Source organism: Neodiprion virginianus, chromosome 1 (genome assembly GCF_021901495.1).
Source record: "Neodiprion virginianus isolate iyNeoVirg1 chromosome 1, iyNeoVirg1.1, whole genome shotgun sequence".
NCBI lineage: Eukaryota > Metazoa > Arthropoda > Insecta > Hymenoptera > Diprionidae > Neodiprion > Neodiprion virginianus.
Window position 1 is genome coordinate 9,556,420 of NC_060877.1, and position 17,343 is coordinate 9,573,762.

The window sequence follows — 17,343 nt, forward strand, 5'->3', positions numbered from 1 at the left end:
CTGACCGTCTAACGGAGTTCGCTTATCTGACACAGCAGTATACTGAGCGTCAAAATTATTCTTAATTATTTATTATTCTTAATTGCATCTTCCTTTGGTCGATAAATTATTCATTTAAAATTATACTATAGAATCTACTCTTTTTAACTTACTCATAAATATACTTACAAAATGTAGCTTTTCAATTGCCACACTTATAGATACATAGCATAAATTAAATTATGACATCCGCGTATCCTGAGAACGTTGCAACTCATCTTTCTTTCTTATTAATTATTGTTGTTTAAAAGAGTTTTTTTTTTTACTATAACTAAACTCTTCCAGGCATGTTCACCGATAAGCGATAAAGTTGCACATTACGAAACGCATGTTTGAATTCAACTTTGAGTCACCAAGTTGTACAAAGAAGATTGCAATACACGAGTTAGCGATGATTTCTGGAAAAAAATATATACGTGCGTACCAAATTGATAATGTAACAAGTGGATGATCTTTAAAACTAAAAAAAAACACATACATTTATTTCCAGATTTTATGCACACCATAAAGGATTAATTATCTGCTGCATATAATATTACGAAGTATTTTTTAAGAAGCTGACTTCGGGTATAATTGGTATCATACATTCATCATTTTATACGATTATGTATTTTCTGTACTTATAAGCAAATCAGTAACCAAACATGCTGCCGTTGTGACTTAAAGTTTTAAAAAAAAGGGGCGGGAAATAGAAAATGGAATAACTGATCTGCAAGGAATTTAAGATTTGATAGGATCAGCAGTTAGATAAATCAGCTATTTCGGATGATATTTTATTTGATTCAGTAATATCCTCCGCATGCACACATCTCGATTGATAAATTGCATTATTATTGACCGTATTATCATTATTATCATAATTGCTGGTATATTGTATAACACCACTCTTATCATATTTCTCTAATCGTTCGGTTCGTTGTAATGCAGTTCACAATTCGTATTGCATACAGTATCGACATGTATAATGTATAATACTATCGTTATGAATTTACTGGAAGTTCTTATGAAGATAAATTGTTAGTGATCTACCACGAGGCAACGCCTTTGCGTTATACATCGTTTGCAAGGTCAAGTTCGTTCGATTTTTTACTGCTCTCTTTTACTCGATCAGAAAATAACGCATATTATACGAACATCAATACGAGCTTCAATCGCAGTTACCGTTTCTATGTAACTAATTCATATGTCACTGTCGGTTGCCACAATTCCAGAAAAAGTTATGGAACATACATTTTGATTTTTTATTTAATGAAATAGAGTCATGTATAAACGAAAGTTTCACAGTAAGCACCGGTGCTGCCAATCTAAAAACGATGCGGTTAATTCTCATTGTTCTTATTAATTATTCTGTTAAAAATAATATGGAAAATTTCTTTTTGTTTTTCAGCCAATTGTTCGTATAGTTATGAACCAATCACCATAGAGTTTCGAAGCTGTAATATATCTCTCATTTCGTCATTTTCCATAATTTGCGGCATTCTTTGAAATCTGTAATATCAAGACCCTAACCCACTGTAAAACGAATGGCAATTATACGCGCGTATGCTTTCTCGCACCAAGAGAATAGATTTTGTCGAAGTCCACCTGCTTCAATCATTGAACTCCGGACTCAGCAAAACGTGAATTAAAACGGGCTCAATTTGTCTTTACACAAAAATTTCATATTACTAAAACAATACGATTGAGGTACGTTTCATCAAACTTTTAGACCCGGCGATCCTGAGCCATGGAAGCCTCTTCGCATGTCACCCTCTTGGGAAAAGTGAAGCTGTCTCTACCTTCCTCGACCAGTGTGGCCCATCTCCGATCTTCACTTCCTCTCCAAGGTGTTTGAGTCCGTAGTCTTGAAAAAAATATTTACCATACCAGAGGAGGATGGCTCGCTTGACCCCCATCAGTCTGGCTTTCGCCGTGGTTTTGGCACCCAAACAGCCTTGTGTCGCCTGATGTTCGTCGTGGAATTGATTATCGAAGACGGAACACATTCTGGTCCTCTTTGACCTCAGCAAAGCTTTCGGAATTATTCCGCATGCCACGGAGCTTACTAAACTTTACAAACTCGGTTCTCCTCAGCGCGCTTTCCGCTGGATTGTGCCTCCTATCTACAGGGTAGAATGCAGGCAGTCTCTTTGTTAAGTCAACAGTTGTCCGCTTAAACCTCCCTTGATTCGAAGGTGTCGGAGGGTTTTGTTCTCGGTTCACTCCTCTTCTCCCTCTTTTTATATACGACATTTCATTTGTCCTGGAACATTGGATACCAACTGGTCCACGCCTATGATCTTCAGATTTACTTTCGGTTCACCTCTGGCAAGTTTGTTAATGCTATTGTTCTGGTAAATTAGAACGTGAAAGCAGTACTTGGCACATTGCGTCCAACTCTCACGCCACGGTCCTTTGTATCGGCAATCTCTTTTCAAGGCATGATCTTAGATTACTCTTTCCGGTTTGTCTCGACGGGCTTCCTCTACAATACAGTCAAACTGTCCGCAACCTTGGCTTGATTCTAGGTAAAAATCTCTGTTGGGCTACCCAGGCGAATGCGATCCGAATCAAAAATATTAGTAATGTAAAAAAAATCACCGAGTACCAAAATTACATTAAAATAAAAAATTTATCGCCAATCTTGTTATAATAATAATAATACCGTGAAATCAGGAAAAATACCAAGCACGACCTCCCCGCACGTACGCTTCGTGAAGTCAAACCTCGCTTTTCGTCTAGTGATATCGAAACATCATTCCAAAAGCTACGTATTTGGCAGATACATTAAATTTCTGCGTTTACCGCAAATATATTTGTTTCTTCCTCGGTTTGGTAATTGAAGAGAGGCAAGTATACATATCTTGTAACGAGAAGGAGCGAGTTTTTATTTTATAAGAGGGGGACCGGGAGGGGGACGGCCTGCGAGCCATTAGCTAAGCGAGGACTTCAATTTTCCTTAATAAAATACAATGTATTCTTACCGAATACGTGCTATGACTATTATTATCCTACCACTGACGCACGAGCATAGTTCTAGCTATTTTTTTTTCTTCCGTTTTTGTACATCAGTGTGTAGATTATAATATTCTAATAACGTGCTAAATGTATTTAATACCTATAATAGTAAATTGAGTTTTTATATAGGTATAAGCTTGAGCATTAACATTTCCTTCGTCTGGATTAAATTCAGGAAGCGTAATTTGTTGATGAGAATCAACAGAAGGACCTTGGATTGTTCGTATTAACTCCATCGGATTTTTATTTTGATTTTCTATAAAAATTCGCTGACGCGTTTCGCGTGTGGAACGGATATTGAGCCTTTTATTTAACAAGAAGAACTTTGAGAGTTTCAATATTCAATTTTAGAAAGACACGTCGATCCGATCGAAGCTTCTCTCGATGATCGATATTCGTTCCTTTTTTTGTAACAGCAACTCTTCAGCATAATAGAAGAACGCAACGACAACTCCGACCTGTTGTCATGGTCGACATATATATTATTAAAAGTTAATACCTATGTTTTTCCTCTCGATGCAAGGTAGTTATTCAGTGAGAATCACCCATACTTGCTCATCATCTTGTTAACCTCTGCAAAAAATATTGTTATTCGATAAGAAAACAACGTACAACTTACTTTGCTCTGTCTGCTCAGTTTTAGTTTCTCGTGTAACCTGACAGTGATTCATTCGGCTAACCAACGTATTAGAATAAATATGTATACGTAAGGACTCGTTATTGTCGTCCAATTGACGTAGGTCGATAGGCAATGACACTGATATCGCTAAGTTATTTTTCCAGAAACATTTCTGCAACTATGCAAACGACCGCGGCAGTTATCGTTCACGTTATACATCGCATGCCGTGAGATACAAAATCGCGTTACATCATTCGCCGGCGTCTAACATATATGTATGTCGGACGATCACTCGTGCGCTACATATGGAAATTTTCCATTTTTTCTTTTCACCAACTTAATGCTATGCCAGTCGGTTAAATCAGAGAAAAAGAAGAGAAAACGCCTTCTAAATGATATTTAAGACACCGAAATCGGTGAGAATTATGTACGATATGCTTCAAGTTGAAAGACTATTTGTAGTCACTGTCTTAAATCTTACGATTCAGTTTGCAGTGGTATTGGTTTCCACAGCTCGTGTATGACGCTATCAGAAACGTCCTTTGTTAAAACTTGTTTTCAATTAAAATTAGAAATATTATACATACTCCTTCTCATTGTCAGTGATATATTAACGATGCAATGGTTTTCCGATACTGACGATACTTGGAGAAAATGTTTATTTCAACCCTGAACAAAGCAGTGCAAAGTATTTTACACAAGTTTTTGATTGAATTCACGAGTATAATGAATCGAAAATTGGCGGTTTTTGACGTTACGCAAACTCTTTTTTTCTTTTCTTTTTGCAACATCTTGAGAATCGTGAAAGATACAGAGTTCTACGGGGACATATTCGAAACAGGATAAGACATTCCGGCGCATCGAGTGTATGTATACATTAGGGTGTGCTAAAAAAACGACATTTTCTTTTTGAAACGCGCATCGAAGATATTTTTTCACTTGCTATTTAATTGGAAAATGGAAAAAATAAAATAGGCACCTCTAAATTTCAATATTAAGAGCTCATATTTGGCCGAGACATTCTAGTTGAGATGCTTTACCGAAATTTTGATGCGCGTTTGATGAAAAAAAAATTGTTTTGTTTTTTTGGCACAATAATAACCATCGAGTCAGCAATGATCGAAGTATTCCAGCCAGAAATGTTTAAAACTTAATAGAAAACAAGCTGCTGAATGCCTTTCGCTGATTTTTGAATACAACGGACTCCAAAGTAGAAATCTTAAATAACGTGCAAAATATACAAATCTTGGTGTTGAATGTAAGCAGTGATATTTCCCAATTCGTATTTTGTCGTACCTTTTTCGACTATGGTCACAAGTTTTCCTTGTCCTGTCATAAATTTCGATTACTCTCCACATGCCAAAATTAAACCGTCTTCTGCCAGAAATGCTTAACACATATCTATTATTTTCGCTAGAATCCTTCCGAAAAGGTGTGTGACGATGTATATATTTAGATCGACGAAAGTAAGAACCGAAGGTCGGATGGATCAGCGGATCAGCGGATCAGCCGATCGGCAAATTAGTAGGCCTACGACTTTAGAAGGAAAGAGTTGCGTATTGAGGTGTCAGGAAATTATAAAGTGTGAAATCAGCTCAAATCCTGATCAGGTAACGAATTCAATAAATAACTACGAACTAAAACAAGAAAGAAAGTCACACCATCCTAAAATTATAAATACGACACATCAAACACTCGCCCTTCACATACTTCGAATAATTGTTCCGCTCGATTTTATCTACACACACTTTTACCGTCCGTTTTTATGTTATTGTTACTATTGGTTTAATTCTTACTCGACTATTGTCTCATATATCTTTTAACTTATACACCTGTGCTGTCCACTTATAGTTATTTTAAACGATCAAACCACGTTTGTTGGGTTGCGACGTGCAGGGACTAGAAATTAGGGAGTTGTACTATCAAATTACCGTTTATTTTTAAACCAAACTGACCCCAAATACATGCATAATTTCCTCTCTGATCGTCAACACCCATTTCCCGTAATTGTTTATTTATTTCCCTTTCTTTTATATTTTTGACTTATGATCCACAAATAAAAATTCATTACAGGTGTAACCCACAAGATTTAAAAGAATGAGGCTCACGTCCTTCTAGGATCGGGAAGACATCGGACGAATCATTCCAAATTTCGGTCATCTCCTCGCAACCATAAGAGCGTGAGCCATTTTTTTTTAGTTTTTTTTAGTTAAAATCCTTTGCAATTTTTGCGAAAGAAGCCGTTTTGGCGGTAAAGAAGTGACCGAAGCCCCGAAAAACTCATCTGACTAGCTGCCGAAAAGACGTAACTCGCTTGGATACAAAAAAAAAAATAAAATAAAAATAAAATAAAATAACAATCGTCTAGAAATTTTATCTGGGCCCAATTTAGACGCTGAATTGTTAGGCATGGTTTAATTAAGATGCTCAGCGAGATGTGTACAGCTCGCCCTTTTCGGCGCCTAGCTGTGTCATCCCTATCAAACCCCACCACTAAATCTTGTCAGGACCCTGTTTGATAACAAATGGCAGGCAAATGGTTAATGGACTGGCTCTAGACTCTATATTGGCCAGGATATCCCAATCAATTTTCGGATTTCACTGTGTGACCCAAAAAAAAATCGAGTATTTTTTTTCGATCTCGTATAAAAATATGTTACTTTGACATGTTTTAAAAATGGTCATCAAACATCAGCTCGATTAAATGATTTTAAAAGATTGCTCAAGATTTTAAAAAATTGACAAAATCTTGAGCGACCTCTATAAATTGATATATCCAGTTGACATTTTCAGAATATTTACATAATAACGTGACGAGAAAAAAAATTAAAAAAAGAAATTCAATTGTTATCATTTCGGAATTTTTTTAAAATCTTGACTGACGTCTTAAAATTTTTCATACGAGCTGATTTTTGGTGATCATTTCGAAACTTGTTAAATTCACGCACTACTCATAGTCGTAGTACCACGTGATGGACTTTGTACCGTAGAGTATTTACCACTAGCCGATTACCCTGAGGATCCGAGTATTTCGTCGGTTACAAATGAAATAATGTCCCTATAATTTCGCTGGTAATACTCAGCACCGCATATGTCGTACGGTGTACTTCTCTGATTGGCTAACAATAAGTCGTTACATCTAGTATTTTCTTGGTGTTTACATTTAGGAAAAACGCAAAAAGTCACCATGGTTTGATTAAGCTTTGGTGTCGTGATAAGAACATGGATATTATACTAATTACTATGAAAACGTAATTTAGTCTGTAACCGCAAGACAAAAAAGCTTATCAACTCAAAACGCCTAATTTTTAGTAGATTCGTAAATACGTTGTGACTAACGTGTAGTTATTTCTCACGAAACTTCAAAATCTCACTCTTCTGGTGCAGAAAAAAATTCTCTGACGAATGATAATGGTTTTCTCAAGTTTTCAGGGGAAAAGAATAGGATAAAATTGTAGGTTACGCATGCGGGAAAACAACGCCAACCAACACAGTCTAATTATTCACATGCCAATTTCAGAATTTTCATCTTAATTGCATTCTACTTCCAATCAAATCCCTCCGATTTAAAAAAAATTTTATTCATTTGAAATTCGGGAATATGTATTCTTTAACCGAAGACGCGAATTTTGAGACCTTTTTGAAATCGGTGATTTAACTCACACCAGAGATATGAATATTTATATTTGTCAAGTAAATGAATTCTTTTTTTAGTAAACGAATTACCGATTTCGGAGAACACATGCCCACAGAAAAACTCAGATACTTTCGGTGACTTTCTGTGACTAAATCTATTCGTCGATTCTTCTCGAGCGATTCAACATTTTCAGACCTCAGGAATAAAAAAAAAAAAAAAGTGTAACCGGAACGGTGCATGACGAAGCAGTACCATTGCTATGTAAACTATGATGCAAGTACACTCAATTCGATTCAACTAACGTCACGCAGCGTACATGTACATACTTATGAAAGTATGCGAGGATATCCTGAGGATGAGACACGGCAGAGCCACGTGGCCGTGATCACCCGATGACGGGGTCCACGTTAGCTGAAACCCTGCACTCCTCACCACGCGAATCGATGTCTCAAATTAAAGTTAAACACGTACGATGTACTCACTCGGACAAGATACTACGCACCCGGTCAGATCGCGTCATCTATTTTCGCGAACTTTAGACCCCTATCATGCGGCTGTGCACGCTCTTCGAGTCACGCAACAGTTTCTGGTTCGGTGGCTTGAATCGTTATACGATCTCCCATAATACGTATTGAATTTTTTACAAGTTTCGATACGGTTTCGACTAGATTTACTTGGTTACTCGTCGCGGAGCAGTTCAGGTGGGGTATTCGAGGCCATCTCGATCAGACCATTATCCTAGCCGATGTTATTATAATTTTACTCCTCTCTTATAGTATGTTACAGCGGGTTGCAAGGATACACTATTTGCTGAAGAACCCCGCCGAATCCTTATTGAAATTGGCTCCCGATCGAATCGCCTTGATTTTCAGCATGCTATAGTATGTATCCACCTGATCCAAAGGTTCTCATGGACACAAGTCCGTAAAATCAGTAATTTTTTAGATATAAGCTTCGGAAGGGGGGTTGTTTGGATTCATTGTTATCTACACTTAGAAAAATTTCATTTGTTAAAGTAACTAGAAACGTTTGCGAAAAAAAAGGTTCACACCATTTTTGTCCGAAACTTTCCCTGATACGTCGATAAAAATCGGTAGCTTCGTTTCGTTGCATTTGTCGGACTTATACATTTTGAAGCATATCCCTGCAGACCATTTTATTTCATTTAGATTACACCATCCTGTTCCAACTATTCCACTTCCGAGTGTATGAGAATTTCACATAAACGGACTAGTTAATTACGGTAGCAGGCAATTTTAAATGTTCGAAACAACTGTTATCCAATACCAATCTCTTTGCGACCAAGTATCACTCAAACCCAGCTTAGAAAAAAAATCGTTGGTAACATGCTTCGAAATGTATCCAGTCCAACAAATGTTTCTTCCATGGGAGATGAGGGAATTGTTTCCAAAAAAATATCCCATGACTTTTTGTTTTTCGGAAAAGCGAGAAGTAAAATAGAAAATCTAAGTTCTTGGAACGGTATCAATTTATTAAAGTGTCAAGTTTTCATTTGTTTTGAAATAAAAAGTATTTTTTTTGGAAAAAATCGAGAATCTTGCATACTTTTTTTTTTTTTTTGTTCGGGTTGTATTATCCCCCTAAAATTGCAACTACTTAATTTCACTGAAATTATTTTCAGCATTCACCAATTGCCCAACGCTTTTCTACATCACCATGGGTTGTCTACTGCTAACAAATATTGAAATGTGAGTATTTTCTTATCATAATATTATGATAATTGTATCATACGAGAAGAATAAAACCTGAGCGATTGATCACTGATCAGTGAACGAACGTTTCTACAGTACACTTGCTGTAAAATCATTTCATTCGTGTATTCATTTACAGCAGGTTTGTGGTTTTCGGCATGGTGCTAGTGTTCACTTACCGACGTCTTTACCTGATATATCATTAATGACTAAAGTCCAAATTGATGTCACGTCAATAACCGACCACAGTAGTATCTTGCATAGAGTGGTTTCAAACCCTCGCGTGTCGATGAGGACCTAATCACACTCGTAAAAATTTTAAATCGATTCACGTCGTTCAGGCGCCAAATCGGTAAACCGAAGTTTCATCTCGGTCCAGCTACAACTCTGGGTATGATGTTCTGCAGTTTTCCTTGTCCCTTGTGCGAATGCGGGTGTTTCGATGGAAGATCTTAAGACGGCTGTAGACGCATGCGCACAATTGACATGCTATATTTTATACACTAGGGCTTTTCTTGGCAGCCAGCACACTTTTGAAGAACTCAATTCTACGTATTGTGTCCAAGCCGCACTTTTTCAAATATCGCCTACCTTCCGCTATTCTCGTATGAAAAATTCCGAAAATTTCCGAGTCGATACCTTTCCTCGAAATTATTAACAATCGAACAAAAATGACTCAAAGTGCTCGAATCGACATTGTAATCACTAATTAGAAGTGAATAATGATACATAAAATACTTGAATTTCAGTGTAGGAATGTTACAATTTTATGAAGAATAATAATGTGTCAAATTTGGCCTGACTTGGCATGTCAATAAAAAAAAATCAGCGTCCGTACTACGAACAAATTTTTTCAGCTCATTCTTTCGCACATTCATATCAATCGGGTTCTGAGACCTCAAAACTTTATTAAAGAGTGACATCTCTCCGAAAATTAATTTTTTTTATCTACACAGCAAACAAATAAATAACGCAATGTGTAAAATATCGGGAATGTCAAGTTTATTCTCACAAGCATTCAGACAATGGGTGTATTTTCGAGAATTTCTGTTTTCATCTTCAATACCTGAAAAAAAATTTGAGGGTTGTTTTCACAAAGCGAGGAAATCGGATATTTTCAAGACTTGGAATCAAGAAACTGCAAGAAATGCATAACGTATAATTTGAAGCCCTGCACAATGAGTCGCATTTTTTCTTAAAAAAATTCTGATAATTAATTATTACCTGACTTTGTTTCGGATCGAAATGAATCTCTATTACTTAACGTATTACTTAACATAACTTGCGAAGATTTATTTCCCAGTTTCAACGTCTAATTTAGCTGGCCTATTTTCTAATAGTCAAAGTATGTGGTAGATGAAGACTGAGCGAAGCATTCTCTTAACTGTCATTTTCTAAGAGTAAGCTGATATCTGTCAGAGTTCTACTGTTTTCTTGATTTTTCTAACTCTATAGTTCAAAGTCTTTCTTCTAGGATGTACGTAAATTCTTGTGATCTCCGTGTCCCTTGCATAGTATAATAGACTTCACACCTATGCGAGAAGAGGCAGTGTTTCAATTTGCATCACAATTAACAGTCATTTCCAGCTTCTACATAAGGCATTCCATGTGAAATCGACCCGACGGAAAACCAAACCCTGTAAAAATCCTTTCAAACTTAGTGAAATGTTTTCGTTAGTTGCTAAGAGCATGTGTAATTTTCTATAGATTTTTATTTGAAGATCTTAGCGGTCAATAACATATGTAAGTAAATCGAGATTCAATTAATCATAACTTGAAAACTACAGATCATACATAAAAAGACGTGAGTATTAAAAAGTTGTAGCTGTTGTACAGGGTTGAAATTCCGATTTGGCTACTATTTGGATATGTTATTATGTACATTAGGGTATGAAAATCCGCTAATCCTTAATCATTTAAACCTTAATTTGACCTGATTCTTCAGGACAATGGAATTTGCATTCGAGATTCATCGACGTTTTTAAACCCAGGTATGTAAAATTGAGAATTTTAGTTTTGCGCATGCACCATGTAGCGTCGTTTTACCGCACTGTTCAGAAATGGGGCACTTTACGCACGCTCCATAGGCTTCGATAATCCTACTTTTCAAGAATACGTTGGAAATAGTCTATTGTGTGACAAGAAATGGAAGTTGGCGATTGCGACGAGTGTGATCTTTGCGCCAACTTTTGGCTCGAGTCACACACGATAGTTTTTATAACAAGTGAATGAAAATTGGTAGAGCTTTGCACGGTAGTTTTGTGGGATGCGAGTGGTCAATTTCTTCTCCCAAGGGACGAAAGTTAAGCAATTGAGGACCGCGCATGCGCGAAGCTAGATCTTTACAACACTGAGATGAAATTGCCCTACGTTTCATGCACGTGTGATAAAAAAAATGTTATCATTTTTCGTTTACCGTATCGTTACTGTAGACTCTACACTTATTTGTTTAAAAGTAACAAATAAATCCGCAAAGACAAGATAGAATATGCACCCAATCGTTCCTGCTACCAAGCAATACATGAAAACACTCCTTATACACTGTTCAAGCAGTCAAGAAAGTACCTCGAAATGAGTATAATTAAAATCATATAGCTACACCGCTTAGTTTTATTTAATTTTATACAATGGCCGTGATTTAATGTTTATCGTCAATGATATTTTTTGGTGCTTTGGAAAAAGTATATTACTACGTCGCAGGTTGCGTGACTGGCTCTCCGATAAATTAAATATATAGTTGATTTCTTGAAATGTATTCAGGAATATAGAGATACATTTCCTTCTACATGATTATTACATAACGTTTGACTTTTATGACTGCAATTTTTTCCAGACATAACCGTGGACGTAAGAATCCTAAGACGCATGCAATTTTTTGTAGTTTAAAATACTCTAACAGTGGGGGAAGATGATGTAACGATTACAATAAAAGTCTTTACGAATGATTCAATTTTTCGAAGCAGTCCGAGTAGGGGAATTTTGATTAGTAATAAAAAATATCCAAATTATAACGATGTGCGATTGGTATGTACATATTTATCAGTAATTTTAGCCGCTGGCTCTGCACAAATCGATAGGTGGATGTAATCGTTTACTCAATTCTACAAACATACGCGTTTTGTTACGGTGTCATTGATGATTGGCATTTTGCAATGCAGATTAATAGAAAATTGTTAGCTTATTTTTGCTGTGTGAATATGAAATCAAACTCAACGACACATACATAATGTAGATCTTTCGGATATCCACGCGCAGAGAATACAAGATTTTGTATGTTGATAAATTTAAACAGATGATATCGTCGACTGAAATTACGTAAGCACTGCACTGCTTCGTTACGATGTAAGTTTTATGTGCCCGCACTTTAATATCAAGTAGTTTAGAATATTGTTTTATTTTTATATCTATTTTCTAGGGTTCTGTTGTTGAATTTTTTTACATCACCGCTTACAGCAAACCTTTCGACTTTTATTCCTATCTTTATATTATGCAGCGTATAATTTTTTTAAAATAACGAAGTAGAATAAAGCCATCTAATTATAAAATTGTTAGTTTTTATGGTCACAGAGTTTGTCAGAAATTGCGATTACACCTATAGTACCACACAATTTAACAATTTAAAATGACATTTTTTGGGTTATCATGACTATCCAGAATCTCTTCATTTAACAATTGCTAACGATAAACGTGTAAAAAATTAGTTTCCATGATGAAATTCTTCGTTGCGTAACTGCACAAAAGGGTCGAAGTACAGACAAATCGATTTTCGAGAAACGGATATTTTCACGGAGAAAAAATTTGTAGAGACATCGATGAGATTTATTGAAAAATGCAGGACAGCTTTCAAAAAATCGGAGAAAAATGTTTTTGGTTGTTTTTTTTTTCGTATCAAATAATTTGCATTTCTTCTTCAGGAATATCTTATTTGCATTAGTGTTTTGCGACGAACAATTTTGATCTCCAGGTCGGAATAAGGCTTTATAGGTTTGTTTGCGATAGACAAAATTATTCCTTCTTGAGTTCCGAAAAATTGCGAATTTAATATTTCGAAGTCTTCCAAAATACTGAATACAAATCAAAATACACAGAGTAACTGTTCCTAAAATCGTATTTCAGTAAGAGGAGAGCGAATGAATCTCAATACATTCATCTGCATTGGTGACCGGTAGCGATGGCCACTGACAATAAGTTAAAAATAATCGATGCATCGATTAATCGAGTCTGAAAAAATAATCGAACACGACTCGATTGAATCGGTAAAAATGAATCGATTAATCGATTAGTTCGTATTTTTTCGAACATGAATTTGAACCCGAAATTTCGTAAATTTTAATACGGAGTCTTAACAGAGGGAAAGTTTTTTTGTTTTTTGTTTTTTACAATTTATAGTTTCATTCAAAATATATTTCAATTTTGGGTAAAAATATTCATTTATCCTTCACTTATTACATCAAACAGATACTTAGTAAATAAGACATAAATTGATATTGTACCGCGTCGTTCATGTCAGTAAAAAACAAAAACCGATCGTGAATCGTTATTCATCGAATTTAAAAAAAATAATCTATTACATTCGATTAACCGGGAAAATAATAAACGATTATTTTTTGTCATGACCGGCTACCGCTATCGCAAGTCCAGACATGAAAATAACCCGAATTTCAAAAACATACCACGATTGCTAACTTTGAGCAAACAAATCATTCGGCAATCGCAGGTGGTCAGTATATTGAGAACGATAATAACGAGGGACAGGAAGATTAAAACAGCGAGGGCAAGAGGGCGAGATAGAGAGAGAGAGGGAATGAGAGGATTCGCCAAATTTCTTGCGGTTAGGTTGGTACACGAGCAGGACAGCGGCAGCGGCGTCGGATGGGCGAGTCGTCGGGAGGAAGGGGGGGGGGGGGGGGGAAGTATCACGCCACCGGGAATCGAGCAGTGGATTTGGTCGTACGGCCGTTTGGCCGAGCATCGCCTGATGCGCACGTGACCATGCGCACCGTTTTTCCTTGCCCGCGAACCGCTCAAATCCTTTTCTATCGAGTCTATTTCTCCCCGAAACGTCGTCGTGTCGATCCCGTGCTCTCCTTTGATTCGCGATCGAGTCTGACAATGTCAAACGTTTAAGCCGCTCCGTGTTGACGATCGGTCGTTCCATTCAGTATATATATATATATATATATATGTATATGTAATTATACGTTACTTATTTGCACTCTTATCATTATCGGCATTATGCAAATTTTGTTTCGTTGTTTTTTCTTTTTATTATCTTTGCCAGTTTAACTGTTGCGATTGGTATTCTTGGCGTTAGCATTGTTGTTACTTATACAACATCGCTGGTGTTAGTTGCGCCACGGATTATTGATTTTTCAGTTTTTTTTTTTTTTTATTTTAATTCTATTCTTTTTAACAACAACCGACGCGAACGAAGTGAGTGCCCATATAAATTATTTACGTATGTGTGTTGGTGCGATGGTGCGGAAAGTAGTAGTACTACTGTCTTAGATAAATGTAGATTTTCTTTATTTAAAATTCTATTTCCTCTTTTTCTATCTTTGATGTAGCGAGGCACTAGCACTTAACGCACAATTGGTCAAAATCATTACGCTTTTTCAAAAAATTATGCTTTATTCAACACTTGTAGGGTCAACTGCCTAAAGCGCAGTAAAAATTACTGTTCTACATGTTTATTAATTATTGTTTATTTCCACATACGCTGAATACATATTTCATAACCGTTTGACTAAATCATGGAATTTTCCACAACGTGAGGTGATGCAGTCCCATGGTAGATCTGACTCTTCGGGTTTGCCAAGTGCCATGAAGAGAGATCATTGATTGTTACACCGAGAGAAATTTTTTGTTCCGGTTACAGCTCAGTTCTTAACTATTTTCATTTTTTACCACAATCGAAAAATATAGTTCTAGGTACACAATGGAAATTAGTTTTGTAGTTGTTACCAGAAAGTCTAGTATTCGTTACTATTCTTTCTCATTACAATCAGTTACTATATTTTCTTGTAACTGTTGCGAAAATTTAATGCTTGTGCAACAATAAATTGACGTTAAAGCCTTGTTTAACTAAAAAAGTAGAGTAAACCTCAGAAACTGATTTTGCTTTGCATTTACCAAAAAAGGATCGACAATAGTGCGAAATGGTTAGGCGTACCTCGTTTTTCGTAATTCCAACAATATTCAAACAGTTTTTTTAACGATACGTGTTTTACTGAATTTTTCTAGTTAATATAACAAATGAAATTCTTCTCATTGTAAGAGAAGTAACCATGCCTGGTAAAGTGGCACCCGAGAGAAAAAAAATAGGCAACTCTAAATTTCCCAGCGTATGACGTTCGAGTCATCGCCCAACGTGTTCTCTTCAACTCCTGCCACCCATCTTCTCGGATTCTGTTCCTACTGCATAGCCTTAGTGCATGCATTTTTGAGACAAAAAAACGTTAATTTTCATCGAGTCTTCGCTTAGCAATATATTTCTTTACTGGATTGCACTTACACCCTCGGTCAGCCGCGCTATTCGGTGATTACAATTTTAGTCTATTACAATCTTTCACTGCTATCAATAAGTTACTTCGCTTAGTTTGAATTCATGCTCAGTTACACGTCAACATTTAACCAGGTTATTGGATAAACTTACATATATCTAATAATTCTAAATTCATCTAAAACTACTCGTAGCATTATACGATTTTAAATAAATCACATTGCTTGTTGTATATTGACACACTGAAAAAATAAATACAAGCAATTCAGAACAATTTGCTCTTGCTAATGCGTATTTCAAACGTTTTTTGGTCATTCGGATAGTGAATTAACCGCGTGTAATCAACGATTTAATAACGATTGCGCGGTGAACAGTTCGCCTAGTAATTTGAACCACATTTATTCAGATTTCTACGGTGTATTAACATAATATGGAAAATTAATACCTGGTAGTGACGCATGTGCATGGAGCAAAACAAGTCCTACTTCATTTATTTATTATATAACATAGTGCAGTTCGTGGTTAGGAAGTATTAAGCCATCCGTCGTACATACGTAATTTACAAATTTATTGTCAGTCTGCACGCGTTCGGACTTATTTTTACATATTCTCGCGCGTGGAGTAGCGATGTTCTATCACGAGGAGTGCACGTCTCCGAATGCATCTGTAAATAATACGTACAATATTGTAGTTGTATACAGTGTAATCACGTGTACATTATTTATTATTACTGTTATTACACCTTACTTTATTACTTTACATACCTATTTATATGCAGATGTACAGTAATATACGTGCATCTGTATTTCTCCTTGGCAAGATTCCGATAGTATAGTACAAAGGCCAATACGTGTTAAAAAAAACTGATTCGTGATTTCATTATATAAAGAGACAATAGACCCAAATTCTGGATGTAAGAAAATCGCAATCAATAATACGGGTCAAATATTTTTTTTTATAAGTGATAAATGAAGATTTTAGTTATTCGATGCATAGAATGAAAATTTATTAATCTAAATATAAACGCTGAAATTTTTTTTTTCTGATTTGTGATTAATTATTACTTTTGAACAAAAGTGATTTGAAAGCGAAACTGGAGTATGTTTAATTGTTATTCAAAAGCGAACTTTATCTAATAAAACTATTTTTTTTCTTCTATCAGTTACGTGGAAGAAATGAAAATTTGATATCTAGTATCCAGACTCAGACTCACTGTTGACCTGTATAATCATTTATTTCTAGAAAATAAACACGGCTGTGAATTGAAATAAATTAAGGAATAACTTTTTTAACACGTAATGTGCGAATCTATGTGGATAAACATTATCGTTTAAGCAGGAGCATTTTTTAACGCAAATGCGTTGATTTTGAGATGAGTTTATATCCATTTGTAGATCAATCGTTTCTCCTGCTTCAATAACGACCCGTTTCATAATCATTTTTATCGACAATATGGCATCGGTGTACGAAATAATGAACAGGGAGCATTATGTTAACCGAGTTAATACGGTCGATTTGCTTCCAACACGCGAGAACCATCTGTTGCATCAGAAGTGTTCACCAGCTGTTATAACAGACTAGAAGAAGGAATCGACGCAGGGAATCACTTGTTTCAATCACGTTTTAGAATGAATCGATCATTTGAGAGGAATTACTCGCTTCGTCATTTCATTGGTATTATAAGTTGTATAATATGTAAAATTATAAGAGCACTTCATTTGAATTGAATGAAGTTGCTTTTAATTTCTGCACTTTGCGAAGTGGATGATAAATTCATTTGCATAAAATTGATAGAACATTTTTTACCTGGTTGCCGTAAACGAGCGTTCAAGGCGTT